This window comes from Propithecus coquereli, unplaced genomic scaffold, assembly GCF_000956105.1.
Source record: "Propithecus coquereli isolate 6110/MARCELLA unplaced genomic scaffold, Pcoq_1.0 Scaffold115, whole genome shotgun sequence".
NCBI lineage: Eukaryota > Metazoa > Chordata > Mammalia > Primates > Indriidae > Propithecus > Propithecus coquereli.
This window is the reverse complement of record NW_012135525.1, coordinates 6,374,558-6,389,640: the sequence shown is the minus strand read 5'-3', so window position 1 is coordinate 6,389,640 and position 15,083 is coordinate 6,374,558.

Below are 15,083 nucleotides of genomic sequence, written 5' to 3'. Positions count from 1 at the left end.
TTATCCACAGTTTTTCTTTCTAATTTCAGTTAACCTTGTTACAGTACAATAAGACATTATGAGAGAGAGAGAGCAAAAGAGAGACCACATTCATATAAATTTTATTATAGTAAATTGTTATAATTGCTCTATTTTATTATTAGTTATCTCTTACTGTGCCTAATTTATAAATTAAACTTTATCATAGATACATACACAGAAAAAAACATACTATACATAGGATTCAGTACTACTCATGGTTTCAGGCATCCATTGGGGGTCTTGGAACATAGCCCCCACAGATAAGGAGAAACTACTGACTCTGAAGAAGGTGTGGATGCTCCACATACATAGTTTCATAAATTTACCATATATACAGCTATTCTAAAGGAAGCATTGTCCTTTATGTGTTAGTACAAAGTACAGACTCTACATGAATGTTAAAGGACAATATAATGTCTTTTATAGGTTGTCTTTCTCACTCTACATTGTTTATGACATTTTCTTAGTATAACTTTAATTAGGATATAACATTCTACTATATAAATTTACCTCCATGAAATACCTAGATAGGGAGTAATAAACGGTTATAGAAAATGTGTACATCTGCACATACTTGATATTTCTACATTGTTCACCAAAATGGTTGTACCATTTACACACCCAACAGTAGTGGATAACTCCAACATAAAGAGTTACAAGATATTTTGATTCTTGCCAATCTTGCCAACAAACAGCATTTCATTTTATTTTCCCTTATAGCTGTCTGAGTTCAAATGAAGTTGTGTATCCTTTCATTTTCTTGTACATTCTGGTTATCTTTTTTGTGACTTTTCATATCCTTGCCCTACTTTTCTAGTGGGTACTTTTCTATTGGTTTAAATGAGGCTTTAATATTTCCTGGGTAGTTCTTTATATTTTTCTTAGATGATAAAAAGCAGCTGCTTCTAAGTCTTTCTTTTTCTTTGGAATTTTAGACATTCCCTAAAATGTGACTAAAAGTAGATTTGTTTACTTTTTATTCTCCAGACTCTGTGATTTTTCTACCTAAGAAGTCATGTTTTCATTAGTTCTGGAAACTTTTCAGCCATATTTTCTTCAAATATTGCCTCTTTTCATTTCTTTCTATTCTCTCCTTCTGGATCTCATATTAGATGTAAATTTCATATTCTCGTTCTATCTTATATCTTTTAAAATTTGTTTTATAGCCCATCTCTTCATCTTTCTGTGCTGCATTCACAGTGATTCCTTCAGCTCTAGCTTGATATAAAATGACTTATTATCGCTTCAGACCTGAAATGTTCTGGTGTTTTATGTTTTTATTTTATATTTTTATTTCCAGAATTTTTTTTCAGATCTGCCTGTTCTTTTTTCCATAGTAATTTGGTCATTCTTTAGGGTTCCTAGCTCTTCTTTTATCTCATTAGTCACTTTAAATACATTTATTTCTTTATTTTCAGATTTATTATATCAAGTTCTTGAGGTTGTTTATGCTTTGGTTAGTCTATCTACTGATTCTTCTTCATAATGGATTATTTCATTGAATGATTTATGAAGGGTTTTTCTTTTTATTTAGTGTGTGTGTGTGTGTGTATGTATGCACTCACATGTGAGTATGGGATCACCTCCAGTGATTTTTTTTTCAGTTTTGTTTTATTATTTTTTTCTCTGGATGTCCCAGCTACCCTGGATCAAGGAATTGTTGCTACAGAGCTATTTTATGTCCTTATCTACCAGGCATCTAGGTATTTCACTGGTCAGAATCCAGTTTTAATTAGAGTTTCTTGGCTTGGAGATTTCAGAACCACATGGATAATATTAACCAAGACCCGACTTGCCTTGCCACTGACGGGGCTTTGAGTTCCTGTGGTAAAACTTCTTTTGCTATTGTTCTATCCAGATCCCTGGTCAGAGATTTGCTTCCATGAATCAGAGTGGTAGTTTTTTCTGTTACTCATTTAATAGTTCCTATACCATGCATAGGTCCCAGTAAATAGAAAGAATATTATTTAATTGGCTTTGACTTACTAATTATTAATCATTGTTATCTATTTTTAGAGCAGAAACTCTATGAAATATTTTGTTTGCATATTTCTGGCTAGCATGTGAATTTGAAATTACAAATCAGATGAGATCAGGTGTGCTTAGGGTGGTATGGCTATAAACTAAAAGTTACAAATCTATACTTCTTTTGAAATAATTCACAAATTAACCTATTCATGAATTTACCTAGAGTGTCCACCATCAATTAATTCCCACTAACCAATGGAATTTGCCATGCGCTTTTGCTCTACTTACTTAGAGAGGCTGCTATGCTACCCAGCAGTAGAGATATGTTATAACAATAATATAACTATCATTTATCAAGTACTTACTAAATACCAGGCATGGAACTATGCACTTAACATGTATTATTTCTCTCAATCTTCATAACAAGTCTGTATCTTAGATTCTTTTAAATCCTTATTTTACAGAGGCTTAGCGGTTAAGTGGCTTGCCTAAAATCACACAAGATAAGTTTCAGAGCTGAAATTCCAATATAGAGTTGTTTGACTGCTGAATCCAAAAGATTAAACACTGTACTTCATGACTCTTCAATATGAATGCAAATAGTTTTTTAAAATCCATAAGTAGATATCAGTTCTTCCACATGGTGATAACATCCTCTGTGTTAACACATCACCTGGCAAGTACAGATGTCCAGTAACTGTGGGGTGGATAAGTAAATTTTTAAAAATGTTTCTCTTTTATAAGTCTTGTCCAGATTATTAATTTATTCATGTTTTTATAATATGCAGTCATGCTGAGAGAAGAAATGAGACAGGGCTTGAAATTCCAGTCTGTTGAATTTGCTTCGTCTTCATTTCAGGGGGTGGGGAAAGTAGAGAGAAAAGAATAAGTGTCTGGGAATTAGTTGCCTCAGTTTTGCTGCATTCATGCCAGCAGATTATTTAGTCTAACTCCCCAGGAGCAGGATCAGTCATTGTTATTTTAAAGAAAGGAGCTGAAATGGGAAATCAGAGATGGGAATAATTCCATCTGGTGTTACTGTCTGGCTCTTTAAACTAAACTGAGATCCTTTTGAACAGAACATTCCCCAATGCCCTGCTTACAAAAAGAATGATATGCATCTCCACTTAAAAAGTCATCCCTGTTTCTTCCTCTGTGCAAGAGTGAATTTCCTGAATATTTCATTTCAAAACCTGTGATCAATTTTGTTTGAACTTTTTTCTCTCAAATATACCCAAATGCATTGTATTTACTGCTTTGAGACAAGAATATTCTTGTTATAGAACTGTTGTCTCTAATGAAAACAACATTTTTCCCCTGATGATTAATAGCTTTAGGCACCAGAAACAATAAAGAGTAAGGTAGTTCCCCAAACTGAGTGGGCGAGCAGCCATTTCAAAGGAGCATGCTGAGGAAAAAACTAGGGGCCAGCCTTGATTCAGAGGTGACCTGTAATCATGAGCCACTACACCCAATGAGGATTCAAAGGCAGGAATGGCACCCTCAGCCGATTCTGTTCTTACTGAGCAAAGTGAGAAATTGTGAGTGGTGGGAAGTTCTAGCAATAAAGAATGAGAATTGAAAGATGAAACCTGTCTTAGTCCATTTGGGCTGCTATAACAAAATACTATAAGCTGGATGGCTTATAAACAACAGAAATGTATTTCTCAAAGTTCTGGGGGCTGGAAAGTCCAAGATGGAGGTGCTGGCAGTTTTAGTGCCTGGTGAGGATCCACTTCCTATTTCATAGATGACAGTGTTTTCCATACAACCTTACATGGCAGAAAGGCCAAGGGAAGGGGTCCCTCTCTGATTTCTTTTATAAGCACACTACTGTGGTTTGAATGTTTGTCCTCGCCAAAATCCATGTTGAAATTTAATTACCAATGTAACATTATTAAGAGTTGGGCCCTTTAAGAGGTGATTAGGCCAGAGGGGCTCTTCCCTCATAGATGGGATTAATACTATTATAAAAATGCAAGTTTGGTCTCCTTTCCACCTCTCTTTTTCCCCTTTGCCTTCTGCTGTGTGAAGGTGAGGAATTCCTCTCCCCCAAAGTATGCAGTGTTCAAGGCACCATCTTGGAATCAGAGTCACCAAACATGCCAGCATCTTGCTATTAGATATTCCAGCCACCACAACTGTAAGCCAACAAATTTATGTTTTATAAATTACCTAGTCCGTGGTATTCTGTTATAAGTAGCACAAAACAGAATAAAACATGCACTAATCTCTTTCATCAGGTCTCCATCTCCATGACCTAATCACCTCCCAAAGCCCCACCACCTAATACTGTCACCTTGAGAGTAAGGATATCAACATATAAACTTTTGAAGAAAACAAACATTAAGACTGTAGCAAGGCCATTGAAGACTATTTCCTTCAAGTCGATAGTTTTTTAAAGTGGGTTTGAGGCAAGCAGTTAAAATCAGAAATAACTAAAAGTCTTATTTTCTTAAGATGATTTATCATAAGCAAAATTAAAGGTAATTAATGGCCACCCATGATATACATAAGCACAGAAAGTATAAACCACAAATCATACTTACGTCTTTATTAAACAATAAACAATTGCATAAATCATCACCATACCACCACAGGGTTATGGTGAAATCCCAGGTGATAAGAATGCGAAAATTAACTCAAAGAACTACACTAAATCTTTCCATGTCGTCAATCTTCCTCACTGTAAGACATCTTATGCAGACCGAGATTTCTCTCTCCCTTATCTTCCTGCCTGGCCATTCTCCACAGAAGATCACATTATAGCTCATTCACCTACACAGAATAGCATAGTGGTTAAGAAGACAGGCTCAGGAGCCAGACTTCCTGGGTTGAATCCTATCTCAGCTTTATGATTTGGGCGATCTACTCAGCCTCTTAGAAATGATACCTACTTTAGGGTTATAAAGATTAAGTGAGCTTTTTATATGAGGAGTGTTTAGAATAATTCCTGTCACACAGTAACTGTTGCCACTCTTGCTGTTATTATTGTTTTTTCCTTTTTGTTGTTATTTCAAATCAAATATAAATTCTAAATCATGGATTTCAAAGTCCTCCCCTTCCCCTCTGTTTACCTTGATATTCTAGTATGGTCTGCTGAGTAGTTTTCAAAGCAGGAATCCTGACAGAGAGGACACAGGAAAATCACCTAGAGTACTTTTGCCAGCCACTCATTTTATGTCCTCATTCCAGACTATACAAATCTAAAAGTTTAAGACACAAAAAAAATCTTAGGAAGCAATCACTGAACATATGCATTTTCAAAAAGCTGTTCTGGTTAACTTCTGGTTAACAATAAATGTGACATGTTCAACTGGCAACCCAACAGCTTTGAACAAATAATCCTTTCACAAAGAATAGTTTACCCATCATCTTAATAAATCAGGCACAATTTGAAATGCTATTAAGCCTCACCACTTCTGTGAAATCATCCAAAATGAAATTCATTTCTATCAACTACTTTGTTTACTTTACTGGTTCCCAGACATTTCTGTTCCATTAAAGCTCAATGCATATGCACTATAAACTTTATACACTATAAACTTTTTCTGTGGCAGTCAGTGTTGACAAACTCAAATGCCTGCAGGAGCTAGGCCAGTCATGAAAATGAGTGAAATGCACCCCTGGGTATGAAATGATAACGGGCACAAGACCTTCAGCTTCAGTATCAGAGATGCAATAGGGATTGAGAGGGCTTATAGCACCACAGAGAATACATGAAACAGCTACAGGGTACCACTCAGCTCCTGAAATAGTCGACATGTGGGAAAGCAGGTCCAATATTGCCATAAGTTCCAATTTTTTAAAAAGAACTATAAATCTGGAATACTTCGTTAATTTTTGCTTTGAAAAAACAATTAACAACTAAATGAAATTTAAATCCCTATATGGGCCAACAACATAGATACAACAGTGCATACCTGCTGGCAAAAGAAAATCAGCGTTTGGATTAGCAATTATAATCTCTGCTTTAAATTTTCTTGCTCTCATTAGCAGCAGCAGAATGTAAGATGCTTAAAGCCTCCCTGGACATCTTCCTCACACCATTCCTCATTCTGCATGTCATTGTTTAATATCTGTCCTGTCACTGCTAAACTGTAAGATCCTCGAGGGAAAGAGTAACTGCTATCTTGTGTGCCATTTTATCCCCAGCTCTTATCTCAGTGCCAGGCAAGAAATGACGCTTGATGAATATTTGTTGACTGCCTAATTGAAGGCAAGAACCTCATCTTTATCTTCCTCCATTACCAAAAAAAATATTTAACATAGCATTCTGCATGTAATGAGCACTGTAGAAGTATAGGTGGCTAACATCCAAATTGAACGTACGTGGGACAGTAATCAACAATGCCCACAAGAGATTATTAGACAGACTTTCAACTGTAAAAGCAAGCTGGAAATGAGGGGAATTTGAGCAAATCCTTGAAAAATTAAGGTTAGAGTTAATCTACTTGAGGTTGACTATCCTAGGTGTGCCAAGAGGTCTTAAGCCATCCTGTCTCAGCAAACAAAAACTTGCCATTTTCTATATGACAATCATTCCTTCATCTGGAAAACAGAGACTCTTAATAAACTGTCACCAAGAGTACAGGATACCACCAGGCTTACAGTGGTCCTTTCATAAGAGATGATGCCTATAAGTTAAAAGGAAAGGAATAAAATAATGAGAAAATCTTCACAATCTCTACACTTTGTATTGTATCATGAGAACTCTTTATATTTTTGCTTCTTTGCAACATTCTATTAAAAAAGACCTTTGGTGTATCAAATGAGGAGTAGAAAGTTGCAAGTCAATTTCATCATCATCTTGAACATGAAACAGGGAATCAGGTCATCCTTGCCCCCAAGGAAGCAGTGACCCAGTTATGCAAACAAAGCTAAGACTGGAGGTGAAGCGAGAAAAGATAGGGATAAGTTTGGCCTATTAAAAGAGTTCAAGGAAAGAAACCTTACAATTCAAGAACTGAAAACCAGTTGAGTTTATATGTGATTACTAACCAATATTAAAAAAAAAATTCTTTTGACTGATGTCCCCTTTAGAGTGCTAATTTATAGAAAAAACTAATATTTAATCTAGGACCCAAAATAAAGCAGTTTTCTTCTGAGATTTAGTTAGAAATTTTTCTAAAACATTCGCATTTCTTTTGGCTGTAGAGACCCAATATGATGATGATGATTATGATAGCTAACATTTATTTAGAACTTTCAATCATTTAATTCTCACAACATTTCATAAGATGATATTAACCTGAGTTTACCTGTGCTCCTAACCATTCTATCCTACTATAATTTCTCTGTGTGAATAAAGAATTCTGTCAAGAGCGTGCTAGAAGAACAGGGTCAGTATCACTGTTGCCCCAAAAACATGGATACAGTAGTGTCAACATGTAATTTAACCTATTTTGTAGAGAAGTTAGGTTTTCTACATTTGTTTTTACATTGGAGACCCTTCATTGATGTTGAATACTGAATTTAGACCTTTTATAAGAAGGATAACACAAACCCTTATAAGAAAGTATATCTTCCTCAATTCTGCCTTTTTGCAATTTTCCTGAGCATTATAGGAAACTCACTAAACATTAGGACTTATATACACTTTCTATTGCTGTATGAAAAATTACTACAAATGTAACAGCATTAAGCAGCAAAATTTATTAGCTCACAGTTCTATAGGTCAGAAGTCCAGAAAAATGTGGCTGGATTCTCTGCACAGGATCTTACCAAGGGCTCTGGATACTCTCAAGATGAATCCACTTCCAAGTTCATTCAGGTTGTTGGTAGAGTTCAATCTCTTGTACTTGTAGGGCTGATGTCCCTGCTTCCTTACTGGCTGCCAGATGGGAGCCACATTCAACTTCCAGAGGCCACCACATTCCTCTTCACATGACCCTTTCCATCTTCAGAGCCAGCAAGAGCAAGTCAAATTCTTTTTGGGCACTGAATCTCTCTGAATTTCTCTTCTTTTCATGAATCTTTGTGATTAGTCAGGTCTACCTGGATAATCTCCTTGCTTCGAAGTCAAATAGTTTGGAACTATAGTTACATCTATAAAATCTCTTCACTGCAACACTTAGAGTAGTATTTGATTGCATAGCCAGAGGTGGTTTGTGGTGGCCAGGGGGCCAGGAGAGAAGCTTCTTTAGAATTCCATCTACCATAGATTTGTTTGTAATTTTCTGAAGCTAAACTTCTTGGCAGCAAGAATCTGGCCACCATTTTTAACAAGGCTTTTACTAGAACAAGCCTTCAGATTCTTTGCCAAAGTTACTTACTGTGGCAAGGTCAGCAACTGTCCGCCCCACCCCTCCAGGGCCTCATGGTATTTCCCTACCTCCAGGCCGTATTCATGGCTTAGAAATGAGGCTCCACCAGACTAGTGGATGGATGGGTTGTGTCTGAGAATCAAAGGAGCATTCCAGGGAGAGGGCAGCAAGGAGCAGCAGCAGTCGGAGCCTCATCCCAACTCCCATTCCTACCTTCATATTCTGTGTATCCTGGGGTCCCTCCTCCTCCTTCAGTGCAATGTTGTGCTTCTGACCAGAGTTTCTTCCTTCCCTTCCCTTCTCCCAGTTTTCCCCCAATACTTTTTGTTCTTGAAATAGCACTCAGCTTTCTGGTTACTTGTACTACTGTGCAAACATATCTGGGAAGAAAAAAATCTTCCTTTGAACCCTCCTGCCCTTTTCCTTCTTTTTTTCAAATCTGTGCACATTGGTAATGATAGGTGGTTGAGAAGTAAAGACTAATTTACACATCAAAGGAGAGTGAGACTCCAGGTATCCTAGAACTAACTGTGATAGTTAGAGCAAGAAAACCTAAAATAAGCAGCAGGCCTGGGTCCTGACGAAAAAAAAGAAAATAAATGAAAGAGGGGCTGAGAAAGCTAGTGCTGGGAGTGAGGAATTTGCAAGTGAGGAGGGGAGTAGGGAAGCAGCAACTTCCTGCCTGCCCTATCATTGTTTTCTCCAACCATACAGGGCCAGCCCTGCACTGAGAAATGGGAACTAGGAAGGCAGACAGGAGTTTGTTTTCAGGCAGCATTAGGATGGCAACTTGTAATCCCACAAGGAAGTGGATTAGTGTTAGCACATCTTTGCCCTTAGGTTCTTAGGAAATCATTCATATCTAAAAGATACACCCACATCAGGGCCTGCTACATCAGTCTGAACTTGTTCAATCTCAAACAACTCAGTGTTCAAAGGAGGATCTGATAATAGGCTCTGCAGGGTGATAAATAAGCAACTCTTTGAGGACTGATATGTCATTTTTATTTTTACATGACACATAATATTTTCCAATAGGTTCCTAGTGCTCAGGTGGTAACTTAAATGTTCCAACCACAATTGTAAGAGGGGGAAAAGACCAGAAGTCTGAGCTGTACAGGTCATACACTGAGAGGGCAAACAAGCCTAGTAGACCCCCAGGAAGATTTTCTACATGTCATATTTTCTCAGATTTAGTCCCATTTTTTCTACATATCATACTTTTTGAGATTTAAGTCTCAAAATGCAATAATACTGGAGCTAAAGAATTCTTCTATCATCCCTAGCCTTGGACACTCCGTAGCATCTTACCACATCCTAAAATTCTGTACAAGGTTTCAGCTTCCCAAAAAGACATAACTCTTTCAGTAGTAAAAATGTTCATTTATTCACCCTCCCTAACTGATACTCAAGAAATCAAAGAAAAAATCAGCATTCAACACCCAGGCTCAGAACAAGGAAAGTAATTTGATTTATTGGTTATACAATGGATGATGGCAGAAAGTGAACTCACTGCTTCTTGGTTCATCTTTACTAAGATGAATTAACAGCTACAACTTGGGACCAATTTCTAATTGGTTTATTCACACCTAAGCCTATTCATGAAAAGGCAAAATTCACTCTTATTTTTGAGAAAGTGAAAAATAGCCCCAGCACATGACAGGTAGACCTTATTGTTCCCAAGAAAACATAAACAACTTTTGTACAATGTAAACAATAATTGGGCAAGGCTGTACTGTGAGATAATGCAACAGAGACCAGACCACTCCGTGACTGTGTCTGAAACCAAATGAGACAAGATGGTCTACAATCGCAAAAATATCTGAACATTCCTTTGTGCTGGCTCACATGATCAACTACTGCTTCTTTACAAATAAATAATAAACATACTTTAATCTCTCCAATTACAGATAAAACATGCCAAAATGTTCTCTTTCTTCCTGACAGCAGCTTTTCCAGAACTGGACTCCACTTCCCTTAAACCCTTCTTCAAATTAGCCAGCACAAGCCCAAATTCAACAAGACCCTCCCAACTTCTTCCCAAAATACCCAAAAGTTCTTCTCATGTGCCACTTCCTTGCTGCAATAAGCTAAATAAATCTAACTTTCTTTGACCATAGATGGGTCCCTGGTAGATTTTAGTTGATAGGCTTCTTGATACAACTAACTGTCTGAACTACAATAACTCAAAGCTCTACATCCAAAGTACTTATTATCCTAACCAGAAATTACAACAATACAAGTCTTCAGAAAATTCCAAATTCCCACATCATTTGATAAAGAATTTTTACAGTGTGGAAGATTGTATTTTCCACACATGATCCCAACAGTATTTCCCATCTTACACGCTCTTCTGCAATATGACCTTGCCATTTCCCCATCACAAGGTAAATTCTAACCTCCTTCTCTTTGCAGCTGGACTGGTCTTACTAACTCCCTAGTAATCAATAAAATGCAATGAAAGCAATGCTATGTGACTTTTAGGCTATGTCTGAAAAGTCCACACAACTTCCATCCACCCAATTTCTCTTGTAGCATTCTCTGGATGACCTCTCTCTAGACATACCCCCTGAGATCCAGCCATCATGCTATGAAAACCCCAAGCCACGTGAACAGACAATATTTGGTGCTTCGGATAACAGACTCAGCTGAGCCCGGCCTTCAAGTCTTCTCATCCCAGGTGCATAATTATGAACACAGAAGACTCTAAAATGATTCCAGTCCCCAGCCATTCAAGTCTGCCTGGATGAGATCCCAGACACCAAGGAGCAGAGACAAGCCATGTCCATTGTGCCCTATATAGATTCCTAACCTATGGAATCTATGGGCATTTTAAAATGGTTGTTGTTTTGTGCCATTAAAACATGTATCACTCCCTGGCTTTGAGGTTAGGAAGGGAATGGAAGCCTGATGGGCCTCAAGAAGACTACCCACAAGCACTAAGAGGACAGTGAGGAACATGTTTTTGGAATCTGGAGAAAAAGGGACCCTTGTTATATAGTGGTAGAAAGTTTAGCAAAGGCTGGGCATGGTGGATCATGCCTATAATCCCAGTACTTAGGGAGGCTGAGGTTGGAGTATTGCTTGAGCCCAGGAGTTTGAGACCAACCTGGATAACATGGTGAGACTCTGTCTCTACGAAAAATTTTTAAAAATTAGCTGGGCTTGGTGGCATGCCTGTAGTCCCAGCTACTGGGGAGGCTGAGGTGGGAGGATCACTTGAGTCCTGGAGTTGGAGGATGCAGTGAGCTCTGATTATACCACTGCAGCCTGTGAGACAGAATGAGACCCTATCTCAAAAAAAAAAAAAATAATAAGGCCAAAAAAAAGAAAGTTTAGCAAAACTGTCACCTGTAGTAACATGGAAATTACTTAATGAATTGATGGATCTGCCTGAGAAGATTTCCAGGCAAAACGCTAAAGTCAACTGTTTCTCTTAGCTGTATATAATAAGGTACAAACAGAGAGAGGTGCTACAAAGGAAATATTCCATTTTTGAGAAGAATTTACAGGTACTATAAAGGAGGCAAGACTGGCCAGATTCAACAATAAAACTGATTCTCAATCCCAGTCTCTCTAGAAAGTAAAAGATTCTCAAATTAGGAAATGGCTCTGGTGCAAAGACCAAATCTAGTTTGGGCTATTGGATCCTTGCTAAGACCTTAGAAATTGATGTCTCAAGTGTCTCATGGTCCACCTAGACAAAGACCTTCTAAGGAGCTGAAGGATGTTCCTGAAAACCCTTCCTGTTAAACAATAGGGAATTTAGGACTCTACCCCTCAGCAGTCTCAGAGGGATCCCAAGATAGAGAAGAGCCTAACTTGAAGAGATTTGTGATTGTGGTTTTTGTCTAAAGGAATCCTCAAAATTGTAAGAGATTTATACGTGTATAAGCACCAGATGCTCAAACTGAAAGGAACAAGGATAATACGAAATGAAGAGAGGTTCTTTGTACCATCAAACTACTGTGGTCAGGAATCAGGCTGAGAAAAGCACTCAACTGCAAACACAGTCTAATTTTTGTAGGAAAAAAGTAGGATAACTCAAAGGGTCAAACTAAGAGACTAGGGATGCAGCCAAGAGCCAGAGAGCATCATTACCAGGAAGCAGTACTAAAGCTGAATCAAGTAACAGGAGACACATGACTGGCTGAATTTTAGATTTGCTAAAGACCAGTGATGCCTATGTGTCTCGCAATGCCTCCTCCTATACCAAGCTCTTTGAATGAGAATATCTACTGCAGTTAGCCTGTTACTATGTCTGACTTGTATCTTGGGTGCATGGGAGGAGAAGGGGGCCAGATAACTTGTTTCTTTAGGTCACAGGTCTTCAGAAGGAAAAGGACTATGTTCAGAGAGGAAACACTACCAAGGAGCCACATCTGCTCCTGAACTGATATAGATAATAAGATCCTAGACTTTGAACCAATGCCATAACATGCAGAAGCATTGGATTTTGGGAAGGGTGCATGTGTTTTGCATAATGGGAGGGATGTATACTGCATGGCCACAGGACAGACTGTGGCAGACTGTATCTTCCAGAGATGTGACCACAATATCTCCCATCCCACATACTTTTGTGTGTTACGATCTTGTCAATCTTGCATCAAAAGATGGAGTCTAATCCCTCTCCCACTACATCATACTGTCCTTGGTGGCTTGTTTGTGATCAGTAGATTGAGGCAGCCTGAAGTGACATTGCAGGGCTCTGAAGCTAGGTCAGAAAAGGCCATGTAATTTCCTTGTGGTTCTCTTGGAACATTCGATATCTGGACACTCCCTCTCAGAATCCAGGCATCTTGATATAGCAAGCTCATGCCACAAAAAAAGGCCATACATAAGGACAGTGGTTGACAGTCCCACCTGAACCAACCTGCGAGCTACCCCAGCTCAGGCATCAGACATAAGCAAAGCAATTTCCAGATGATTCCAGCCTAAGCTGTCTGAGTCACCCAACCATTTGAAACTTCCCAGCTAAGGCCCCAACAAGCCATCTGTGCTCCTCTCTGTCTGAATTCCTTACCCACTGAATCCGTGAATAAAATAAGTTTGGATGGTTTGTTGCACAGAAATAGATAACCTAAGCAGACAATATAGATACTGCATTGTCCAACACATTGGCCACTAGCCACATGTAGCTATTTCTCTTTCCCTCTCTCCCTCTCTCTCTCTCTCTCTCTCTCTCTATCTCACCTATGTAAATTAATTTAAATTTAAAAACATTAATAATTTAGTCCTCAGTCACACTAGCCACATTGTAAGCGCTTAGAAGCAAATGTGACCAGTGGCTACCATATTGAAACAGCAAAGATGTAGATTTCCATTGTCACAGAAAGTTCTACTGGAGAGTGCTGGTCTAGAAGATATAGTTTTTGTGTGGTTGATTTATCATGGGTTACAAACTCCCATTTTTAAGATGACAGGCAGGTAAGGTAAGAGAATGAAACAGACCTGGTGTAAACAATAGAGACAACCAAGATCATAGCAAACTGGAGACAGTATGCCCCAACTCATGACTAAATTTTTTTAAACATCTTACGAAACAAACAAAACACATACAATAGCTGGATATCGCCTGCAGTCCATTAGTTTTTGACCCTCGGTTTATATGAACAATGGCATAGTACATTAGGAATCAGGGCTATCCCTGAAAATCCAGAAAGAATGATCATAATTGAAATAAAAACTATGGTATGCTGACGAGCTGTAGGGATATTTATTTTATTGTTCCTTGTGCACTGTAGATTTACCATTAAATTCTCCAACTTTGAGCTGAATTTGTCAAATCGTAACTATCAAATAATTGCATCTAGAATCAAGGTAAGAAAAAGTATTTAGAAAATTCAACAAGGCACATTAAATAAAAAATTTAAAACTCCAAGATCAATAGATTGTTTGAGTTGAGAGAGTCCTAGGGAACTTTAAGTCCAATCCATTTATTTTATTCATGGAAAGAATGAAAGCCAGAGAGGTTAAGTGCTTGTCTAATATCAAACAGGTAGCTATTAGCAGAACCACTAGGGGTCTTCTATCTGCAAACACCTGTGAAAAAATGAGAGGTCATTCATTTGATAATTGAGGACTGAGTGTTGAACTAACAGGTCACTTGCCCATCTCTATCTCAATCCTAACACAGCAAATTTGTATTGAAGTAGTTTTCAGCAGAAAGTATTTTCTTAATTTAAAAAGAAAAATAAAAGTCTGGTTTCACAGTCCTCAACAGGCCACTTGTGAAACGCCTTGTATCAGAGAGATTTCAGGGCCCCTCCAATATCCCACAGCTAACCTTAAGCAACCAAGAAGGATCTAGAAAAATAAATCAACAGAATTATGCCAGATTATTACAATAAGCCTTCAAAAATAAAAGACACTCAAAATAGCCCCAAAGTTTGAAGTCATTCATTGCATTAATAGTTTCCGGTATGCTTCTTGTGGTTTGTGACTCAAAATGTATACTCATCTATAAGCTCACATATTTTCCTTAAGATTTCTAAATGCAGTTACTACACACAGCTGCTTCAAGAAACACTAGCTGCTTCCGAAATTGGCTTCACCTTCCTAGTGAGGTTTGATTCTCTTGTCACCATTCCCACCATGACACAATTCTGACTACAGAGAAACTGTAAGCACAGAAAATATCGAAAAATTATAGGAGGCAAATGACTGTTACTGTGGTATAATGAGAAATATATTTGGTTTTGTCCTGGCTCCTGGCACAGAGTTCCTAAACCCTTCCTAATTTCCTGAGTGATAGGAGTATCTTTGTTTATTCATAATGAGTCCCTTTTGATCACACCTGAGTTTATGCTAATGAGGTTAATTAGGGTA